The 10,032-nt window shown below is 39.0% G+C and overlaps 1 protein-coding gene across 5 annotated transcripts in view; it reads left to right on the top strand.

Moving 5' to 3' along the window:
• Window positions 1-1,228: 1,228 nt before the first annotated feature.
• Window positions 1,229-10,032, top strand: part of tiam2a (TIAM Rac1 associated GEF 2a) — a 62,626-nt gene continuing 53,822 nt past the window's right edge. For all 5 annotated transcript variants that reach the window (XM_085931094.1, XM_085931096.1, XM_085931095.1 and 2 more), the window contains exon 1: window positions 1,229-9,381. The gene's annotated coding sequence lies outside the window, so the exon portion shown is untranslated. The remainder of the gene's footprint in view (window positions 9,382-10,032) is intronic.

Genomic DNA, 10,032 nt, shown 5'->3' with positions numbered 1-10,032 from the left:
CAAGTTTTCATGTTTTGCCTGCTTTGACCTCAATTCTAATCACTTACTATTTTGATGAACAACAGCTACAATATTTATCACTGAGTTAAAACCAATTAGCTCTAAATGATGTTAAGCAATCTTTTTATGATGTTGTTTTTCTTCCACCATTAAATCAGTCTTAAATCATGTACATTTTTTTGGATGCCACTACTGAGAGATTCCTCGTTCTGTTTTTAGATTCTCATAAAAAAACGAAAACAGCACTAATTAAAGTGACACTGTGACTTTTTCTTACCCCTAAAATAGCAGCTTCTAAGATTTATCTTAGTCCATTCATTTAACATGTCACCGGAGGATTTTTTAAACGTGGCCTTAGACGCGAGGGCAGACAGCGTTCATTTGTGAGAGGAAAGTTGTTTGTCAGTGCTAGTTCATGCATGATGGTCTTGCTAACACTTAACTCATTTGGTGTCAGCCATTTTTAGACCCTTCTTTACATGCAACTCATCCCCACATTCTAAAACACATCATGTTTCGTCCACGTCCCCCAATAATCAGCAAAACTCAAATACAAAACAGAACAGAACAAACAAAACAGCATAACACTATATTTCCCCAAGCGAATACGACACAGACTTTGCATGTATTCAACAGATAACTTTTAACTTGAATAATGAATTGAAAATAACACATCTCTGAATTCACTTTAATATGTTTAATATTGGTGCAAGTACGGGTAAATATGGATGCAAGAATGTGTTTCCCCTTCAAGCATTCAACCGTCCCAGAATGCAAATTGTAGTCTCGTCTGCCAAATCCTCATACATCATTCTGCGTGAATCAAAAAAATCACCACTTTATCATGGTTTTTTTTCCACTCTCAGTCTCAATAGAAACGCTTCCACCCAACCCCTAGACTCAAACATGGTATGGTCCAGTCAGTGTAAACCAGGAATTGACTCGCTAATAGGCAAAGAAATACAACCAGCATACCATATATATATATATTTTTGTCTTTGCCACTCTAGATAATGATTTAAACATAAATAAAATGTGATTCTTATTCTACAATTTATGTATTGTCATCATAGGACATTATATGTCCATGTTCCTCAAATGGCCAAGTCTAACAGTAAATATATGTTGCAATTATGTCTTCTAAACTATTATTTATAATACATAAGTCTTTTCTGTTCTTAGTGGAGCATTTAGGTGTGAAACATGTTGATACAAATCTCATCTTCCTTCACACTTGAACACATTTAACACTGTTGCTGCTAACAAACTTCCCTCCTGCCGCTTCTCCAATCTGTGTGTGTGTTTCTGAACCGTAAACGCCTGCTGGTCATTAATAAACATGCTCATAAATGTTTAATCCCCATCAGTGAGGTGGCAGGGGGACCCTTGTGGGTGATATTGATGATGTTAAGACACATAAATGCATATTTACACATGCACATCTTCACATTTGACAATTAATCCACACAGTTTCCCCTCAATACACAACAACTTTTGGGACATATTGTTCTCATACGTTTATACACTCACATAAGCACAACCAGTTATGTCCTTTTCTCCGATTTATTGACACTTCCTAAACTTTTCTATTCCATGACTTTGTGCATCTGCGTGTTTGAGAGAGAGGAAAGTGAAAGACCAAATTTACGGGAAGACTTTAAGCTTTATTTTAAGAGGCTCTGTATGAATATGACTTTTACCTTTTAAGTATTACAGTCATTTTATCCAGAGTGCTTCCGTTTGCAGGGACTAAAAACAAGGCCTGCTGGTGATTCATATATATTAAACTTGAGAGCGAATACGGACATTTGCCATCCTGTTAAGCAGAAACACGCTTCCTGTTTCCTTGTCTTTTCCACTCTTCTCCCAAAGAGTGAAGGAAAGAAGGGACCTCACTGAGAACATTTGTGACGGGTGGCCCCAGCAGAGAGTGCAGTGTGACAGCGTCTATTGACAGCAGATGCCACTCCAGTGTGTGTATGTGTGTGTGTTTGGGGGTTGAGAAGTCCGTGACCTATCGACAATGTAGAGGATATTCCCTCTGTGCTCTCTCAGTTGCACTCCTGTCTGTGCATTCCCAGCTGGTCTTGGCATTTTTCCATTTATTCATCCATGTTGTATGCCGCTTGTCCTTGTTAGCGTCGCGACTAAGCTGGAGCCTATCGGCGCTGACTTTGCTGACTTTACATCATGTTAATGTCGACATGTAATGTGAACCGCTATATGCAGAAAATTATCATAGCTGCTATGGTAATTATAAAGCTTCAAAGGGGTACTTTGACAAAGCAGTAACATGCAAGCAGAGCATATGAAGTGCATCTTTTAGGACAACAACAAATATAACTGGTGCTTAGTAGGGGACCTTCTCTGCCTTTTCTTCTTCCTGTTATTCACTTTGCATCTCTTCAAATACAGTAGTGTTGTCCGGCATGTTCAGGCTCAAAAATGAATCCAGACATATTCTCTTTTTTTCTTTTTAATTGATCACAGCCCTTATGGCCTCTTCTAATGCGATGTGTAAATCACATCTTTCACACCATAGCCTTTGCAAATGAATCAACAAATGAGAAGAGGAGTAATGATGCTGCACCACACCCCTTATGTCTTCCCATCATTACTCTCCTCTCAGTCTTCTTGGAATTTTTTCATTTTGCATTATCTTCAAACGGCCACATTTAATACTCAATTACAGTTACTAATATATTTATTTAAATGTGCATTTAGAGTTTGATAGCAACCAGGGGTTTCACAAGAATTCACTCAAGCTACAAATGCCACTTTGAGTTAGTGGCATCAGCAAAAATGGGAGAGATTTGGCAAACCTTTCAAGGTTGCAACCAGTATACTCAACTCATCCCACAAATTTATCATCCTTACAAATGTGGGAACATTTAAAAAAAAAAAAACTACTTTACAAGCTTTTCAGTGGTACAAAGCTTATTGCCAAGAAGCTTTGTTACAACAAAGAAATAATCTCCCACATTTTTCTTCAGACTTCTTTGTGGTATGTTTACAAACTAACACCACATATGGTATTAATTACCACATTGTGGACACATTTTAAACCAATACCACTCTTTGAGTGTAATGACCATAAAGTCTGCTAGCATTCTTAAAACATAGCAAAAAGCGTAGTTATGCTCTCTCTTGTGGTCAGTGTGGCACTCATCATACTGCAGAAATCAGAGGCCTAACACAATTCCACAGCCCAAATGAAGAGAGTGGATTATGACTACCACAAAGTGCTTCTAGTACACACACATACACACACACACACACACACACACACACACACACACACACACACACACACACACACACACACACACACACACACACACACACACACACACACACACACACACACACACACACACTCTCACTCAGCTGCAAAAGGACTGCAGTGGTGCCCAAAACCAGCAGGTTCCCCCTTTGTGATGAAATGCACCAGAAAGGTGTTTATTTCAGCCTCTCTCAAGGACACGGACTCTCTGTGCCATAAAGCACTGTGCTTTGTAAAGTTTGCACAAATTTAAGTTCTACCCAACTCAAACCACATGATGCAATAACATGCCTATTATGCACAACATAAAGCATTGTTGCAACATAGTGTATAAACAAACCATAGCCAGACAGTCTAGACATATTTATTTTGGAGGAGTGGAGGGGTATCGTCTTTCCAAAAGAGCTTTACCATCCATCCATTATCTGAATCTAAGATACCAGATACAAAGACATGGCTTTCCTGTTAGTGGTTGATTATTTAGTGCCGTGGAGTTAAATGTTTCCAATTAAGTGGATTTTAACAAGATAGTGTCATTTTAACTGCCCCCTACACATGGGTGTGAAAGTGTTTCACCATGGGAAGCAAGAAGGTCAAGCGTATGGGAAGCTAGCTCGAAAGGGTCACTTCACAGTGCTTTCTGCAAATAAAGATCTACTTGGCAGAAACGTTTTTCAAAAATTATGATTCTGTTTTTTCTTATTCTTGAACTTTCACTTCCAAGTTGTTTACAATCCACAGTGTCATCCTTGTTACCGGTTGCTTTATTCAATTAAATATAAGCAGCACACAAACCGTGTTACACTTAAGTGACTGATTACATTTGATTCATTGAAATCAGATTATGCCATTTTCTCTACTGAACTTCACATTGTCATGTGTTTCTTTGTTGCCTTGTATGTTATTCTCAGTACACTCTATTTTAGACGGCAATAATTCAATTGAGTGACCCCGTTTTTGGAGGCGGCAATGTTTATTATGCCACAACAACATTTTCAAAGAGACAAACTAAAAGCACAACACACAACAGTACTGAAAATAAATGTAACCTGAGTGCAAAGACCTTTCATAACAAACAATGATCAAACTTTATTTTGGGACGATAGTAAATAATCTGATCTGCTTGTATGAGTTTATTTCCTAGGGACTTTGCAGAACGACACAACAGATTTTGCTACTTCACACAGCAGATGGTCATGTATAACTAAGAATATACAGTAAAACTGGGTGGATTTGTGTGATCTCGTAAATGTGTGAGAGTGTGTGAGAAATATTAACACACGCATGCAACGACTTCAACAAAAATGTATTTAGTTTTAGGCACTACAATTGACTTTGTAGAACAGCACTGGAGACAAATAGAGTCTTGGACCAGCGTTAATAGTTTTAGCACTGCCACATAAACAGTAATTGCTGACAAATAAATAAGACACAGAGCATCGTCCCTCACTGACAAATGTTAGCCAGGCAGTTAGAGGCAGAGATTCCAAACGATGAGCCGTAAATCCATCACACATTTCCTCACGCCAATTAATCCACACCGTGAGACTCTTGACAGCCGGCACGGCTCTATCAATCACTGGGTCCATCAGCTATCACAGAGAACAGTCACTTTCTATTTTACTATAAATACATTTTTTATTTTCATTCGGGTCACTTATTACAATTAAACGTTTTTTTTTTAAACACGATCGGTACCCTTCCTACATATTTTTTGGGCGTTTCATGTTATCCCCTGAGCAAACAAAATAAAGTAGTGTCATCTGCAAAATAAATTATATATTGAAGGCAATGTCAAAGTCAGCATTGCCACTAGTCAAACTACGGACATTGTTAATAGTGCACTGCTTCCTCCTCCTCAAAGTGGCATATCGTGGAGCATAATTTTTCAAAGCTGTGCAAGGGTTTTCCTCCATGGCCTTGCTGAACTACCACACCCGAGTTCTTGCCACACCAACCGCCAAACCTGCTTCTTCTTAGCCAGCTGGTACCCATCAGCTACCACCAGAGTCTGACAAAAAGGCCCAATAGGACTCTCTCTTCAACTTGACGGCATCCCTCACTGTCTGTGATTGCTTTCTATGCATTTGGCCGACCCACTTGGCTCTTCCCACAGGTGGTGTGAGCCAATGGGAAGTGGAACCCACACTGCCTCTTCGGGCTTTGCCTGGGGTGCGGCTCAGGCCACCAAGTAGTGCTTATTAACAATCTTCACCTCTGGACCTGTCTGGCTCCAGAAGACTTGTTTTTTGGGTGAGAGAAAACAGCATCATTTTCTTTGAGCACAAACCTGGGAGCTGTTTGCCATAGGTGACCTTGCCAGGGACATAAAGGCCCAGACAATTTAGCTCCCCGGATCATCACACAAACCCCTAAAGGGACAGTTTAGGGAGGAGTAATGAGGCTACACTCTGTAGAAAATGGATAGAATTTAATGACAAATTTACTTAATAAGCTGAAGCACTTTTTTAGAAAAAAAAAAGTGAATGGCCCATTTTAAAACTTGGTCCTTATGTAAGGCGCACCGGACTATAAGGCGCACCATTAATGCAGATTTTTAATCCAAATCAAATCATTCTCCATCTTATCTTTTTTATTTCAACTTCAGACGCAACAAATTACTTTATAATCACAAAATAATGATCCATAGTCTTTTTGATTCATGATTCATAGTCTTCAGCGGGCCACTTATGATTAATTTCATGACATAATGCTTCGGGCCAGTTTAAATTTAGGAATTTGGTCCATATATAAGGCACACGGGACTATAAGGCGCACTGTCGGCTTTTGAGAAAATTGAGGTTTTTAGGTGCGCCTTATAGTCCGGAAAATACGGTACATATAACGGTCTTTCTCTCTTACACACACGTATGCATGCTCGCACACCCATTAGCACCTTGACTCATTCTTCCTTCCCTCTCCCTCAAAGGAGTTCTCAACACCCACCTACTGTCTTCAGGCTTTCCAACTGCCACCACTTTGTTCTGCCCGTACGAGCACTGTAATAGGGTAATAATAGTGTGCAGGCATGTGTGTGAATTGGGTAGATGGTAAGTGATTTTCCTCACCCTTATTGCTATTGTAGACTGAGATCCAGCTATTATTTGGATGGAATGAGAAGCCTGTCCTTTCCACGTATGTACTTTATGGCTCCCTGTGATAGAAATGTCTGAGTCAGTAGGTCAGAAATCTCTTAGGGAGTGATGGTTGCCAGGCAAGAAAGTGGGCACAAAAACAAAGAAGCCGATGTGATAGTTGCGTGTGTGATTGCAATCAGACACACCTAGCAACAATTCTTTCAACGTGTCTAAATGAAGCAGACATGAAAGAGGCAATTGCAGCAGCTCACTGTAAAGACAAAAGACGTTACACAGGAAAGGTGATGGAAGGGCGGTGTAAAGATAAGGCCAGAAGAAAAACAACAAAGGCTTTTAATTGAACACGACAGTTTTGATCTAAATGATGCAGGAAGCAGCTTCCCAAGGTCTTTACTAATGAGAAATCAATGACAATGTGTGTGACCTAAGAACCTCTTGCACCAATGTTTGTTAAGGCAGACTCTTAGCACCTGATTGAGCTTCACTTACAATTTACGTATTACGACAAACCTCCCAATCAATAAATGGTTCAATAAGGGTATGGATCTCCTTCGCAATGTAATTTATGTATGTTTTCAATTATATTTTTAATTACTTTTAAATTCAAATACATGTGGACATTCAAATATTCCAAAAATTAAGAGACAGAAGGTCAACCAGGCCTGAAGTTACAATTGACTGGTTATGCATATTACATGACTTTTCAATGCCCCATCTACAGAAATTATTTGGAAAATAAAGTATATGCTAAACATTGATGCATTTTCTATACTGATTATCCTTGTAAAGTTGACAGGTATGTAAATAGATTGAGTTTCAGTTACTGGTCCGGTCACTGTTTTCCATACTAAAAGCAGATGTTTACAAATGTCTTATTTTGATCAAACATAATCACCCATTTTTCATGAAGTACTACAGAAATCAGAAGATGATTACTGTTGAGAGGCCGAAAAATTGAGAATTTTAACAATTATCAAGTTGACTATGGATCAAATGATTACTTGTTACTATAGTTGCCGATTCATTTGATAATCGAGAAGTTGTCAATTACTTTTTAACACCTCTTCTACGATTGCATAGTTCTACTAAAAAGGCCAATCTACAGTTGAGACCAGAATTGCTTTTATTTCACTTTATCTCCATTTGCAATGATGCACTTTTGCTTGTAGCCTTTTAAACGGCTAGAGATACTTAATTAGATACCGTGTTGATTGTTAAAAATAAATGCTTGGCTAACTAGAGCTGCTAAACAGAGCAGAAGAGTGATGAGAGGATAGAAAGCTGCACAGCCGTGCTTTATCGACCTACGATGACTTGCAGTGATAAGCATGGACGCACGGCCTCCCAGTGGAGCGCCAGTAAATGTATTCATATTTATAGTCGGGTTGGGTCTGGCAAGCCTGTCCAAAAAGCAACATTTGCCACCACTGAGTTTTTAGTACCAAGTTCTGGCTTTATGACGAGCGCTGCCAAAAGGTCGAAGGAATTTTTGTTTCTTCATGTGGTCAAGGGAAAATGAAAGGAGAAGAATGCTTCTTGCACATTTGCCGCATGAATAACAATGCATTCTTTCAACGCCCGCATACTGATTGATTATCTGAGGAGACCAAACCTGTTCTTTATCAGCTCATTGATCCATGTGACAGACAAATCCTTTTACTCAGTCAGAACTTGACAGCAGGAGATCACATTATATGTGCGATTAAAACAGAAATGTTAATCACTTAACATTGAAACAGGAGAGCATCATACTTATAACAAACATACTCATAAATAACAATTTATAAATGTACATTAGCATCATATTTTATCCTTCATGTTGGTGTTTTAGCCAACTTAGAAGAACCAATTACAACTGGGATGTCACACAAACTATTAAGAGATGTGAACAGAAGTCAAAAATAAAAATAGTGGAGGGTAATATTTGTGTTTGTTCATCTCTTTGTTAGTTAGCAGGTGACTTCCTGGTTCACGGAGGATGACGAACAGATGGGAGGGGCATTTACGATGCTCATGAGGGAACTTGGTGGAACAATTGTATTGATGGTAAATGTCAAAAAAGGTCACCAAAGATTGTGGGGAACGGATGGGAGTGGCCAGTATAATTCATGGAGTTTGACAGTTATAATCACTGTGAGTCCTTGTAAAAAAAAAAAAAGAAAATAGACAAAAATAATGTAATGAAATAGATTTTTCCTTCAAGCAGCATTCCTGAAGCAAATGTTGTCTATTCATTTAGGTGAACCTGCTAATCTACAAGTCACACTAGTTAGCCAGCACGTCCGCGACCCTCGTGAGGATGAACGGTTCAGATAATGGATGGATGAAATCGATGCTTTTTCTTGACAGATCCGTGGAGGGACTAACAAAAATAGGAATACCTTTATCAATCTTTACAATCGTGCTCCGTTTCCTGCTCTTTGATGGACATAGGCCGTCGAAGGTTCCCTCAAGTGTTTTTACAATAGGCATTTTGACTCTCTCACTTCTATTACTGCTGTGCATATAAAAACAAAAAAATATTATTATTTTGTAATTCTATTTAATTTTCAAATTTCAATGTGACACAGAGAAAACAGCTGCTTTTCAACCGATCTGTCATTCTACTGTATTTAGTCGGCTGTCTTCATGAGTGCTGTGCAAAATATGTGGAGGACTTGAATAAGTCATTAATGGGAATGTAAATAATTCCTTGAATTCTTGAAGACGCGTTTATTTATCAATATGAAAAATATAGAAAACGGTAGCAAGCTGGGCCTTGCTCCCCCCCTTTATGCTGTCCGAGGGAAGGAGGAGTCCCCCCCTGGCCCCCCCCGCAACAATGTCTGGGAGGAGTCGGCTTGTTCTCCGCGCTCTCCGTCCTGCTTGGAGACAACACGACCCGTGAAAGTAACAAATCGACCAAGCACGCTTCTTTTTATTGCATCAAAATACAACATCATTCTGTTTTGACGCTGTGTGGAGATTTAAAGTATGTTTGAGCGGAGGAAACACTAAACGGTGAGTGCGCAACTTTAATTTAGTTTCACGTGCGCTTTGTTCTGTTCCGTTGAACAAACATATCGTCTCACAAGGCAAATCTATTAATTTTCTTCCAATTCACTATTGGGGAATGTTTTTTTCCCCCCTCATTAAACTGCGTTGTTGCTGGACAAAACTCGATGATTAACCGTGTTTGACCAACAAGTGTTTCAGTGCAGGCTCAGCTTGCATCGTTCGTCGCAATTAAACGAAACTTTTATTTATACTCGCTTTAACTTTGGCTGTGCATACACTTTGTGTACACAGATGCAATCTAGTCATTGAAATATGAATTGCATTTTGCAAAAAAATCAAATTAATATTGTAATTTAAAATGGATCATAAAATGTGTGTCACAGTGACGGGTCTCAATTTTTGGTTGCAAATCTTCTGTGTGCAGAATTCATACTTTTTTTTCGTGCTTGCGTGGCAACCCCCCTAAGGAAAAAAAAGCTCTAAATTCCAAATTTCCGTAAACGTATACGAGTACAGAATAATCATTTCTAAATAAATATCCCCTGTGAGTGACTGCAGACCACTCCAGGGTGTATCCCGCTTTACGCCCAAATTCAATTTAGAGAGACTGACTCACAACCGTGGCAATAAATAAAGGATAAGCATGATCGAAAT

The sequence above is a fragment of the Syngnathus leptorhynchus genome, chromosome 15, assembly GCF_054491065.1.
Source record: "Syngnathus leptorhynchus isolate UIUO chromosome 15, UIUO_Slep, whole genome shotgun sequence".
Classification (NCBI taxonomy): Eukaryota; Metazoa; Chordata; class Actinopteri; order Syngnathiformes; family Syngnathidae; genus Syngnathus; species Syngnathus leptorhynchus.
The sequence above is the reverse complement of the archived record's forward strand: the minus strand, read 5'-3'. Positions and strand labels throughout refer to the sequence as shown.